Genomic DNA, 14,248 nt, shown 5'->3' with positions numbered 1-14,248 from the left:
TCAATTAATGCACATGTTCAAATAAGAGAGGTTTGTTTATTGTAGGGCTGCCATACTTCCAGGTTTTCCCAGACACGTCCTGGAATCGCAAATGGCTTCTGGGTTGATTTTCCCCGAACTTGCAAAATGTCGCAGGAAAACCCAGACATATGGCAAGTAGGACGTTTTTAAAAAATGCTTTAAAATCCTGTGAAAGGCCTAAAAGCTCACCCCCCCCCCAAAAAAAATAGGCAATCCTAATTTATTGCAATGTTTTATTATTCTGGGTTATTGCTTGTTACCAACGTAAACTTTATTCTCTGCTATTCTTGAATGAATAAAAATACTTTCTAGAGGCTAGCCTGATTCCTGAGAGCCCAGCTAAACTGTAACCACACACGGATATTTTTGAATTTCTTTTATTTATTCCCTTAATAGCCCACCTTCTGAAGGCTATCCTCACTGATTCCCCACGACAACCCTGTGAGGTAGGTTAGGCTGAGAGGCAGTGACAAACCCAAGTGAGCTTCATGGCCGAGTGGGGACCTGAACCCTGGTCTCCCAGGTCTGACATTCTAACCACTACATCACACCATTTACAAAAATAGCCGGACTGCTAGTTGAACAACAACTTGCATGGGTGAATTGCCTTCTTGCTCAAGCAGTTCTTTCCTTTGCACATGGGCAAAATATTTCTAATGAAGTTTTGCATATTGGCAGCTGGAACGCAGAGGCATGAGCTGAATGTTACAATGCCTGCAAGCGCATACAAGCAATGGAGCAGCAAGCTTGTGTTTCAATTTGTGTATAACAACTCGCTCTACAATACAGCAAATGTGCCTATCCCTTTTATGCCATTAATTCAGAACAGCATTCCCCACCCTCACTTATTTTCAAAGCTGGTTGTTTGGTGTCTGAGATATGGAATAGCTGGCCTGTCCTTTCTGTCGAAATGGCTTTTTTCCCCTTCTCTCTCAGCTGCAAATATATGTGACTGTTACTGGAACCATTGTTCCTTTGTGCTTATACTCAGGGCTTTTCCAAGCAAACAGCCGATAATGCAACAGAGGTACAGTTAGTTGTTTGATGTCTTGTTCAGGATGCAAACATTTTTACTCATGAAAGCGTTTCAGGTATCGTATTTTCCCAGCGCTCAGAGCAATATATTGTTGCTGGTGAAATAAAAGATGCCTCCCCCAGCTAGAAAGACTATTTCCTTTTGGAGTGCTTCTGTTTGAGTGTCACCAGCTCCAATTGGCTAGAGCAGGCATAGGAAAACTCGGCCCTCCAGATGTTTTGGGACTACAATTCCCATCATCCTTGACCACTGGTCCTGTTAGCTAGGGGTGATGGGAGTTGTAGTCTCAAAACATCTGGAGGGCCGCAGTTTGCCTATGCCTGGGCTAGAGCCTGTGACACCACAGATGACACCAACAGCGTTGTCCTGCTGCCCCATTTGGTCACCCTGACATGAACGCTCAACTTTGAGAGGAGCTATAGCTGTCTTAAGCTCCAACTCTCCCATTCAGAATTTGCTCTGAGACTCGTGGGGGTCATTGACAAGCTTAGTTGACTAGGGAATTCTTTGGACTTTGACGGTTGCAGGAAATCATCTCTTCGTCCTAGACCCTCTTTGCAGCATTCCTCTCCAGTTAGTGCTGGAGAGTACATCAGTCATTAAAAACAACAACAACCCTGAACCGTCCATATTTATTCTCCTCCCTTCTATATGTACTGGTCATTGCACTATTGCTGGTGAACTGGAATAAGCCCTTGGTATATTGCATAGAGAAACTACCTGAGCAGCTCAATCTGTGTGGCCTTTCCAGAGCTCGAGTCTGAAAGATTATAGTTTCTTCCCAGTCAGCTCAGCTCTGCTATGTCCAGCTGTACTGCCTGCACCTTATTTATTTTAAGAATGAAGTGCTATTTAATGGTGCACTATGTTCACTGGAGTTTGATCCTAATGTGTGGAATTGTCAGAATGTTGTGTTTTCTAGGAGACTTAACAGTGGTGCAAAATTTATGTCTGTTGATAACAGTTTTGTCAGTCACAGACAGTTGCTAGAGCTAGTTTTCAATGAGCATGTTTTGTGATGGCACCGTGTAAATGGGTGTCTTGTTGAATAGGGGGGTCCTTTTTCCTGAGGGTACTGATGCACATCCACTTTTCCTGAATCAAAACACTGCAACTGTTCCTTCCATGGCAAAGTTTGCATATATTCCACCCAGATTAAGTTGGAGAAATCTGCAGTTAATTCCGGATTGTCCTTCAGAGATCCATGCTGAGTTGTAAGTGAAGATGTTCCTGAAGTAGTGAAGATGCTTCTTCTTGTTGTTTTCTTCCTCACAGAAGCCTGTACCATCCGTGTTCATTTTGTCAAGTCAGTACAGTTATGAGTGACAGGAAACGAAGGGTCTTCTTAAGGGAAGTGCTTCCCTGAGATACGGGCAGATTGTCATACATGTTTTTTTTATGTTAGAAAGTCCAAAAAGCGTATCTCGGGTAGCTTTGAGGCATCATTCAAAGTATAGATTGTTTTATTTAATAAACTACCAGATGGTCTACATCAATACACTGTTTAGAGAGTGAACCAAGTACCTTTGGACTAACTTTTCTGGGAATCAGAAAAGTTATGACAGAGCTGGATTCATAGCAGAATCCCCATAACTAACGCAGACCAATCCTTGCTTATTTACGCCTGTCAGATAATTAGGTCAGTTACAGTATTTTCTGTTTCTTTCATACCCAACTAGAACTTGGTTCTGTCGAGCATCCCACCGACAAATTCAAAATACGAGTCAGCTTTAATATTTATAAATTATTTTTCTTCACAGGTCAGGTATATAGTGTGGTGGTGGTGGTGGTGGTGTCGTTTTTTGTTGTTTTTTAAGTCTCTGTTAACATTTATTGTCTCAAACTGCTTAATAAGTCACTTGACCAAATCAATCAATCAATCAGTACTCTGGTTTTTCTTCAGATCATGTAAATCTTTCGCCTTACTTGACCAAATATCTCTTGCATGTCTCATGCCAACTCATTCCATATACCGGTTTAGCCATGACAAAATCTAAATCATTTACAATCCTTTCCCTTATATCTCTCCCCCCATCCTCATACCCCACTTTGTGGGATTTGCCAAGAAATTCACCTTATCGCTAGGAAGTGCCTGTGGTAATTTCACAAGCTATAGAGCTCATATTTACAGTTGCAGTGGAATAGATGGACACAGCCCCATGGCATTTTAAGGGGGAGAGAACACACCCAGACCTCCCAGCCATCGTACATCCCTCCATAAACATAGGAAAGAGATACTAGGACTTACCAGGATGAAATTGACAGAAATGGGTAATTCTGACATGTACCTTGCAAACTAGTGTTAAATGGAAACCGTGCTGTAATTCCCGTTCAATATATTGTTGGTAAATGTCCACTGTGTTGTGATTCAGTTGGAACTGTCAGAATGTGTATACTATTTAATAGTGTTTGTGGAACTGAAGTGTCTTAAATGTGGCATGAAAATGTTATTTTAAAAGAAATAGCTTTGTTTTCTATTTTTGAACACCTCTAACTGGAGGGATCATGGGCCAATAAGTGCAATATTTAACGACTTATTCAGTGTATATAAACTTGTGTGGAAGAGAGAAGTGTTGTGGATGTGTGAAATTCCTGCTGCTAGTTGAAGACTGTGTGGCTTATTTAAACAATTTCTAGTAGCTGTTTTAAGTGTCCAATAGTCACGTTTATATCGTATAAATGCTTTTAACAGTGTCGTACAAGAATATTCTATTCCTGATTCTGTTAAATTAATTATTTTTCCTATATGAGATGATTATATATATATATATATAAACATATCCATATGTTTCCTTGCAAGTGCATGTCAATTTTACTTCTAGAACTGTGTCTTTAAAAAAAAAACAACACCAAAAGATTATGCTATAAATAAAACAATGAAGAAACTTATTTTCAGTCACAAGATCTTAGGTGTTTCTCTGTTTGTGCACATTTCAGAGGCATGTTCTATACAAGTGCATCATGTAGTAGACTGACTCCCATTTCTTCTCAATGGTCATTAGTTGTAGACTCTGCCAGGTTATGTCACCATAATGGAACAACAGAATGTATGTTCTACATATCTCTACATTCTAGAATACAGGCATCATAGCTCAGACCACAGTAATAACTTGAATGCTAAGGAGACACATGGCAATGTTTCCCTTGCTTTGACATCAGTATGTGCTGGGGTGGGGGACAGAGAAGGGTGCAACCTCCCACATTGGGGGCCTAAAGTAGTAGAAAGCTGGACCCCTTTGTAGCTATACAAGACCACTGCAGAAAAGAGGGCCTGTACATCTGATGGCTCCTTCATGAGACAGATAATTGTTTGTAAATAAACAAGGATATGCAGTTGGGAACATAAGTCCTTGTGGGCTCCTGGAACATGCCTTGCACATGTGTGCAAATACATCTCCCCCTCACCAGTGGGTATAGGAAAGTATGTTGCTTCCTCCTTCTGTTCTCTATTCTGGAGGACTGTCCGAAAACAGTCTTCTGTTTGAAGCTGTCATCTATTAGAGGTCCAGATCTAGTTTAAAGATAAAGAACCACAGAGGAGGGAGAGCAGGAGCCATGAAGTTGCCCATAAACTGCTAATACTGCAGCAAGCACACAACTCACAGGGTGTCTTCCCCATTATAGTGTGATGTACAGTACTGCATTTCCAAATTATAGTCATTATTTCTAAATTTACATCTATACATATACCACATGCAATTTTTTCAATGTAAAGGTGCCCTCTTTTTTGTGACACAAAGCCTCATTTTTAGCAGTGCTTAACTGGGTCACTCTATTGGAAGGGTGGTCTTGCACATGAAATGTGAGCCCCTGGAAAGCACACAAAGAGGTTTAACAATGGGAGCCTAAGCATGCCTTACTCAGAAATAAGTGGCACTGAGATCCATAGGACTTACTCCCTAGTAAACCTGCAGTCTTATGAGAGCCCCACAGTGTGAGCCTATGCATGTTTCCTCAGAAGTGACTCCCATGGTACTAAAGGGGACTTAGTTCCCAGTAAATTTGCAAAGGATTGCTGCCTAATCTGCTCGTTTACATTTGGGTGCTAGAGACAAAGGACAGGATGTGCCTCCCCACTTCCCTGTACAAAAGCAAACCAGACTGACAGCAGTGGTTTGAGGTCTGGTTCATGTGTTACAAAAAAAAACACTCATAGGAGATTGTTCACTGTCCAGCCAAGGGGCAAGGGATTCCTTTGGATTCAGGTAGGCTATAGAACACTGATTAGAAGGATCTATGTAGAGGAATCCCACAGACTGGGGAACAAATCACTGGTGTGTGGGAGGGTGGTTCTATTTAATTCATTTTAAAACAGATTTTTTTGGGGGGGGGTCCTGAATTTGATCAGAAAATTCCACCCAGGGGAGGAGACATTTAACACTTTCTCCACTGCTGTTTCCCTGCTCTAAATTGCCCCTCCCAGCACAGCTGCTGTTAGTTCTAGGACGTTGACCCAGCAGCTGTTGACAGCATTCCCTCTCCTGCAGGGTGAATAGAGTTAGTTAGGAGAGTTATTCAGATTGGGGAAATTGCACAGGGTGAAAACAGTTCAACACCTCCCCCCCACCCCAGCACACCCATGCTGTATACAAACATGCAACTGCCAGGGCCGGCGCGTCCATTAAGGCGAACTAGGCAGCTGCCTAGGGCACCAAAATGGAGGGGGCGCTGGCCAGCCTGCCTGCCGCCCCCGGTGCTGCCTGGGGCTGCCTCCTCCGCGCCCTCAACTGTTGAGCGGCTTCAGGCCGCTCTCCGGAGATGCACGGGGTGTGCGAGCCTGGGGCTGCCTCGCTCGCCTTTCAGCCAAAGAAATCTCTCCCCCCCCCCTACTTTTTAATTTTTTCCCTATTTTTATTTTGTGCCTAGGGCGCAAAAAAACCCTACCGGTAGCACCGGCCCTGGCAACTGCCTCCACCTATTTTAAATGTGGGGGTTTTTAATTGAACAGAAAAGAACAGAAAACATCGGCCAACTCAGTCATGGATCTCCCACCTAACATCTAGTTTTACTCAGAGACTTAGCAACCCTGTTTCTGGACTTTTAGATGGCAGGTGGGGTTTTTTATGACGGAATTGTGATGAGTAACAAGTAACTAAAGAGTTAACTGTGTACTGTAGCACCTGACCACTGAGGAAGATCATGTTACAGAATGTACCAGAAGTGTTTCTGTATGTTGCAGTTGGTTTCGTTTCTGCCTGGGAGACGGTCGCAAGATGTCTGCGCTCTCACCAGGTTGTTTGTTATTTTTCTCTCTAGAATAAACTTAAGTAGTTATTAGAACACTTTGGACTCTGTGTGTTCTTAAGAGGCTTTTTATCCAACGGCTATACAAGCTTTCGCTGTGTGAGAAGAAGAACTCTGCTGTGTGTGTGTTTTACTGCCAGCCCGGTTCTACGGAAGCAGAGAAGCAGAGAGGAAGCGCGCCGGGCGATAATCAGAGGCTCCTAATTGAGTCATAAACAACTCAACGGAGCCCTATACCCGTCACAGGTTATGGGTCATAGAACCTAATCAATCACCAAAGCAATAAAAGGTGATTGCAGCTGTAAAAGCCGTGGAGAAAGCCGGTGTAAAGAGCTAGCTGGGAGAAACCTGTTGTTTTGCAGTCGGCAATCAATAGATGCACTCGCTAGCAGGAAGACCCTGTACCAGAAGGCTGGGATCCGCAGTCTACCCGGAGGAGCAACGTGAGCTATTCTGAGTGAGTACACAGACACGGAGCCCGGGGGTGGACAAGATGGCGGAGCAGCTACAGGAGTCATTTGTCGTGCCGTTCCAGAGGTTGAATGGCGACAACTATGCAGAGTGGAGAGAAAGGGCCAGAATGTGGTTGCTGGGAAAGGATTTGTGGACTTGTGTGTTAAATCCTCCAACCCCTGTCGCTGATAATTCAGCAGCTGAAGCACAGAGGTTTGCAGCAGAAACCAGGAAAGACAATAAGGCTCTATGTGCCATTGCCATGAGCTGCGATGCTACACAACTGCCCTATGTGCAAAATGCTGAAAATGCCAAGGAAGCCTGGGACAGTTTGGAAAGGGTCCATCAGAGAAAAACAGCTGGAGCTAAGCTGCATGCTATGAGGCATCTCTTTGAGTTGAGACTGAGACCAGGGCAACCCATTAAGGAGCACATTGCCAATGTGATTGATGCATTCCATAAGCTGCAGCGGCATGAGCTTGTGTTCAAAGAGAAGGAAAAAGTTTATATTTTGCTGTCTAGTTTGGGAAACGCCTATGAACATTTGTGTTTAACATTTGAGTCAATGCCTGAATCTGAACTCACGATTGCTTACGTTTCTGGGCGTTTGGCGGATGAGGAACTGAGACGCCAGAAAGAATCGGCTGAGAAGGGGGGCCGTGGGCGCAGAGAAGCCAGTGGGGGTGCAGTAAAAAGCACTGAGGAATCCACTGTAGGTGCGTGCGCAACAAGGCTTTGCTATCGGTGCCAGCAGCCTGGGCACGTAGCGAGATTCTGCCCAGCTCCGGAAGCAGCCAAGGTCACTCAGCCAGGTGCCAGGCAACCCAGCGGACGTGGTCGTGGGACCAGCCAGCAGCGCCGAGGCAGAGGACGTGGGAAAACTCCAGATAAGCCTGTCAGCCGTCTTTCTGCTGCCTTAGCAACGGTCAGAAACAGAGGACAGGACAGTTTCGCTTTTATTATCGACTCAGGCAGCAGCCATCATCTTGTACCTCCTTCAGGACAGATCCTGAACTGCAGGCCACTTGAAGATGAAAAGAGCCTGCATCTTGCTGATGGTTCTTCTGGAACAATTAAAAGCAAGGGTGTTTTTTATATGCAATGCTTAGACACTAACCTTGATGTTTATGTTGTACCAGGCATGGAAAATGGTCTTTTAAGTGTGTCTTGCTTATTGCGTGAGGGCTTTGAAATAAGTTTTGCCAATGGTGTTTGCAAAATTGCCAGAGATGGGGCTGAGCTGGTAAGTGTTACTGTTGGGTCTGATGGTCTGTTTGTCCTAGATGGGAGGGGGCAAGCAGGTGGAAGTAACACTGGTGATGCTCAGGCTAAAAGTGCCAATACCCCAAAGGGCACAGAGGGCGCTATCCATAAGGATTGCATTCATGCTTGGCACAGAAAATATTGTCACATGTCTTTTCCTTATGTGCAAAAAGCCCCTGATTTTGTCAAAGGTTGCAGGTTCAAGCCATGTCAAAAACACCTGCAATGCCGAGCATGTGCGAAAGCGAAGACGAAGAGATGCTCTTATCCTAGGTCTGAGAGGAAGAGCACAAAGCCGTTTCAGTTAGTGCACTTGGATATTTCTGGGCCTATGTCAACGTTAAGTTTAGGTGGTTCAAAATATGTTTTGTGTCTTCTGGATGATTTCAGTCATTTTTCCTGGGTCATAACACTGAAAGAGAAGAGGGAGGCTGCCAGAGTGATACAGGAGTGGGTAGCCGAAGTAGAACTACAGTTCTCCGTCACTGTCCAGTGTTTCCAGAGTGACAGGGCGGGAGAGTTTTTGAGTGCAGACCTACAAGGTTTTTTTCCGCAGCAAGGGAATTAGGCACAGAAAAACCGCTCCTTTTAGTCCACAGGAGAATGGTTTAGCTGAAAGGAAATTTAGAACGCTGTCTGAACTGGTAGAGGCAACGTTGTTTGATGCAGGACTACCCCAGAAGTTTTGGGGGGAATGCTATAAATTTGTGAATTATTGTTCAAATCGCGCTTTTAATTCAGTTGTGGACAACACACCCTACTACATGTTGTATGGCAAAGTTCCGAAGGTGCACTATTTCAGAACTTTTGGGTGTGAGGCTTGGGTTCTAATTCCAAAGCAGAAGCGCAGAAAGGGAGGATCAAGATCCAGAAAAATGATCTTCTGTGGTTACGAACCAAACTCAAAGGCTTGGAGGTTTGTACCAGCAGAGGGGGACCAAACCCGCGTTCACATTAGCAGGAGTGCTACGTTCTGTGAACAAGAGGGCTGGAGACGCATTCATGCTAACCCCGAAGTTCTTCTTGACTGGTCTTCAGGTTTTGACCAGGAAGAGGAAACTCAGGTAGCTGATGCTGGAGTTCCAGGTGCTGCAGGACCAGATCCAGGTCAGGCAGCTGGTCCAAGTGGTGTAGCTCCTAGGGAAGTGAAGCTCCTAGTCAGAAGCGCACCGACTTCACCCCAGGTCAAGCCTGGGAAGTACAGCAAACGTGGTAGGTCACCCACTTCACCCAAAGCAAGCCCAGAGGGGGCTGCAAAGCGTAGTAAGTCTCTTGACAGTGCTGCTAGTCCGAGAGAGCCACAGTCAGAGACAAGCAGTTCGGATTTAGAGGGGGAAGATGTGGGACCGAGGCGTTCAAAACGCACCACGAAAGGTAAACCACCTGAAAGGTTTTCAGCTGTCAGTGTATGGGCGAATCTAGCAGTGTGTGAGCCTGAAAGCTTTGAAGAGGTGCAACAGTTGTCAGTGGAGGAAGCTAGTAAGTGGAAAGTTGCAATGGAGAAAGAGTTGAACTCCATGCAATCTCTTGGTGTGTATAGCCTAACACAGTTGCCAGAAGGCAAGAAAGCAGTCAGTTGTAGGTGGGTCTACAGGCTGAAACCCACAGTGACTGGAGAGCCTCAGTACAAGGCTAGATTAGTGGCTAGAGGTTTTACTCAGAAGAAAGGAATCCACTACACAGATGTCTTTAGTCCGACTTCGAGATCGGAATCTTTCAGGATGCTTTTAGCGACTGCAGCGCAGAGAGGCCTAGTGGTCAACCACTTTGATGTGGACACCGCTTATTTGAACTCTGACCTCCAGGAGGAGTTGTACATGTTGCCTCCTCCAGGGTTTGAGAGTGACGTGCCAGGTCAGGTGTGGAAGCTGCACAAGTCGATCTACGGTCTGAAGCAATCCGCTAAAAATTGGAATTCATGTCTTGATTCTGTTTTGAAGAGCCTAGGTTTCAGGAAGAGTCTAGCTGACAGTTGTCTGTATCTCAGAGGTGAAGGAGAACAGCAAGAACTGTTGCTTGTCTATGTTGATGACTTGATCTGCTTAGCAAAGAGCCAGATGCAAGTGCAGAAGTTTGCAAAAGAGCTAGGCAAGAGGTTCAAACTCAAGAATCTAGGTGCAGTGAATGTTTATCTAGGTGTGCAGATAGACAGAACTGAGGATGGAAGTTTTTTGCTCAGTCAGAAAGGCAAGATTGAACATTTGCTTGAGAAGTTCAGAATGTCTGATTGTAAAGGGGTCAGAACACCCATGGAGACAAACTTTGTGAAAGAGTCACAAGTGAAGGACAAAGTAGCGTTTGAGAGTCCTGAAGTGTTTCAGTCAGCGCTAGGGAGTCTGTTGTATTTGTCACAATGGAGCAGACCAGATATTGCTTTTGCAGTCAATTTGCTCAGTAGAGAAGCATCGAAACCTAGCGTGCATGCTTGGAATGGCATTAAGAGAGTGCTTAGGTATTTGCAGGAGACCAAAGAGTATTGTTTGGAGATGTCAGCGCAAGGTGAGCCACAACTCACTTGTTTTGCAGATGCTGATTGGGCCAATCAGGAGGACAGGAAGTCAGTGACTGGTTTGGTAGTCAAGTTTGGAAATGCCCTGATTGGTTGGCGGTCGCGCAGGCAAAGCCTAATAGCAATGTCTTCCACGGAAGCCGAATTCTGTGCGTTGTCTGCGACATGCACTGAATTGGAGTACTACAGATGTTTGGTCCAGGAAATCTGGGGTGATTGTAGCCAGCCCATCACTGTTTGGGGCGACAATCAACCATCTTTGAGACTGGCGGAGTCTGGACAGTTCAAAGCCAGAACCAAACACTTAGACATCCGCTTCCGAAACGTATGTCAGAGCATACAGGTAGGCTTGGTGAAGTTGAGGTATTGTCCAAGCCAAGAGAACCTAGCAGATGGGTTCACAAAACCCTTGAGTTTCCAACGGCATGGGGAATTCTGTGAAGGGTTGGTTTTGGGGTAAGTTTGGATACCCGCTATCCCCAGTGTTCAGGTGAGAGGGGGTGTGATGAGTAACAAGTAACTAAAGAGTTAACTGTGTACTGTAGCACCTGACCACTGAGGAAGATCATGTTACAGAATGTACCAGAAGTGTTTCTGTATGTTGCAGTTGGTTTCGTTTCTGCCTGGGAGACGGTCGCAAGATGTCTGCGCTCTCACCAGGTTGTTTGTTATTTTTCTCTCTAGAATAAACTTAAGTAGTTATTAGAACACTTTGGACTCTGTGTGTTCTTAAGAGGCTTTTTATCCAACGGCTATACAAGCTTTCGCTGTGTGAGAAGAAGAACTCTGCTGTGTGTGTGTTTTACTGCCAGCCCGGTTCTACGGAAGCAGAGAAGCAGAGAGGAAGCGCGCCGGGCGATAATCAGAGGCTCCTAATTGAGTCATAAACAACTCAACGGAGCCCTATACCCGTCACAGGAATACACCTACACACACATGCAAATTCCCTGCAAATAGAAAAGTAGATTGTCAAGAAGGAGTCTTGTGTGGCCTCTAGATTTCCATATGTGGTGATTTAGGGGAAAGGGGACTGCACTCTCAGGTGGTCCAGTCCAGAAAATGATTTTTCACTTCTGATGTTTGGAAAAAGTAGGGCATGGTTACTAGGAAACTGAATGATACAGGGAGTTTCCCCCCATTGTTTTCACCTTTCTTAACACACACACACTTGTCTGGAATAGGGCGGGGGAAGTATATCTTCATAACCTAGAAGACACAGGCCCATTGTACTAAATTGTTAGGAATCACAGGAGAATGAACTACACTAGGAAGGAGAGAAGAGGGCCTTAAGGCAGATCTGTACCATACATTTAAAGCATATCCAACTCACATTTAAAGCACATGACTTCCCCCGAAATAACCCTGGGACCTGTAGTTTGATATGAGTATTAGGAATTGTAAGTCTCTGTGGAGGAACTACAGTTCCCAGGATACTTTAGGGGGAGTTGTGCTTTAAATGCTATGGAACTCCCCTGATAAACCCTGCTTCACTAAAGAGAGATGAAACTTGTGTTGACTCTCCAATGTCCCCTTCTACACAATCATACTCACATCGAGGGGCAGGGCACTGAGTGAGGAACCCTTTTAAAACAAGGTTTTACAAATCCATGAATCAAACACTCACATATATATATATATATATATATATATATATATATATATATATATATATGTATATATATATCCAGTATGCACTCTTGAGGCCTGAACTAAATCTCTTTGGCAAACTGGTTTCCCCATGCCATGCTACAGTTACTTTGGACATTAATCCCATTGAAACCAATGAATAAGCCGTGCATAATTTAAGGCTGCAGTCCTTCAACACTTACAGAGAGGCACATAAAATGCTAGTCAAATACCAAAAGCAAATGCGTGACTTTTCCTCAGTCAGCTTGTAAACTGAACAGTAGGTATGTCGCTCAGTAGCAGAGCTCATGCTTTGCGCGCAAAAGGAGATCCCTGGCATCTCCATAGCTCAGTCAGTAAAGCAACAGACTCTTAATCTCAGGGTTGTGAGTTCAAGCCCCCTGTTGGGCTTGCAGGGGGTTGGACTAGATGACCCCCGTGGTCCCTTCCAACTCTACAATTCTATGATTCCAGAAGAAGATTCCTGCCTGAAACCCTGGAGAACAGCTGCCAGTTAGTGTAGACATTATTGAACTAGATGGGCTGATCCTGGATCAGGCAGTTTTCTATGAATTTATCAAACATCCAGGGAAACTGCTGGAAGCCCATTCATCTCACCCTGTACTGATTGCACCGAGGTCCAGTGCCGAGGGCCTTCTGGCGGTTCCCTCGCTGCGAGAAGCCAAGTTACAGGGAACCAGGCAGAGGGCCTTCTCGGTAGTGGCACCCGCCCTGTGGAACACCCTCCCACCAGATGTCAAAGAGAAAAACAACTACCAGACTTTTAGAGGACATCTGGAGGCAGCCCTGTTTAGGGAAGCTTTTAATGTTTAATAAATTATTGTATTTTAATATTTCTGTTGGAAGCTGCCCAGAGTGGCTGGGGAAACCCAGCCAGATGGGCGGGGTATAAATATATTATTATTATTATTATTATTATTATTATTATTATTATTATTATTATTATTATTATTAAGTTTCTTGTGCTGCTGGGAGATCAGTGTTGTGGCGAATCTCCTTTACTATGCCCGCAGGACTTCGTGTTCAGGTGTGTGATGTGCCAATATTACCCATGTGCAGACTTCTTAATTCTATGTGGAAGTAAACCCTACATGTCAGTCATTGGACATTTTCGTTGATGCGCGTTCTGTATAACGAGTGCACTTGTCTTATTTTGTCAAATCTGTAAACATCATAATAAATATTTCAGAGACTCTGCTCATGAATTAAAGACGTGTTGAGGTAATTTTCTACTAATCCCTGGAAGCAATGAAACACTGCAAGCAAACTGACACACTGCAACCCAATGAGGAGGGGAAAGAGTTTGCAGACTGATGCATCCCAGCGTGTCCTGAGGCGCTCCTCCAATCCTGGGGCAGCCAGGTCAGCAAAGAGCATTGCTGGTGCATGCTTTACATATTTTTCTCAACACATCTGAACTTCACCTGGACCATCATGTCACCCTGTGGGTCAAGGGAACAGCTGGCCTGGTTGTGGCTATGCCATGCAACTCCCGCAGCAAATAGGAAGGTGCTGCTGCTGCCCTCAAGCCAAAGCCAGCAGTTAACAGCTTCTTCTTTTAAGATGCCTTTTCTCCCTGCAAACAGGTTACATTCTCAAAAGATATCAACTGATCAAACACCCAAAAATAAGGAGCACACAACTGAGGTTGTAAAACAGACAGCAACATTTTCTGTCAAGCTGTGATGTTCTGAATGCACGCAAGATCCTACAAATTCTAACTTCCTCCAGTGCTGTTTTCCTAGAAGAGGAGGTGCTGGAACTCGCCATAAACACCTCCCTTGCTCTCTTAGAGGGACCCAGGTGGCGCTGTGGGTTCAACCACAGAGTCTAGGGCTGCTGATCAGAAGGTCGGCGGTTCGAATCCCTGCAACGGGGTGAGCTCCCGTTGCTCGGTCCCTGCTCCTGCCCACCTAGCAGTTCGAAAGCACGTCAAAATGCAAGTAGATAAATAGGGACCGCTCCGGCGGGAAGGTAAACGGCGTTTCCGTGCGCTGCTCTGGTTCACCAGAAACAGCTTTGTCATGCTGGCCACATGACCCGGAAGCTGTCTGCGGACAAACGCTGGCTCCCTC

The sequence above is a fragment of the Zootoca vivipara genome, chromosome 11 (assembly GCF_963506605.1).
Source record: "Zootoca vivipara chromosome 11, rZooViv1.1, whole genome shotgun sequence".
Lineage (NCBI taxonomy): Eukaryota > Metazoa > Chordata > Lepidosauria > Squamata > Lacertidae > Zootoca > Zootoca vivipara.
The sequence above is the reverse complement of the archived record's forward strand: the minus strand, read 5'-3'. Positions refer to the sequence as shown.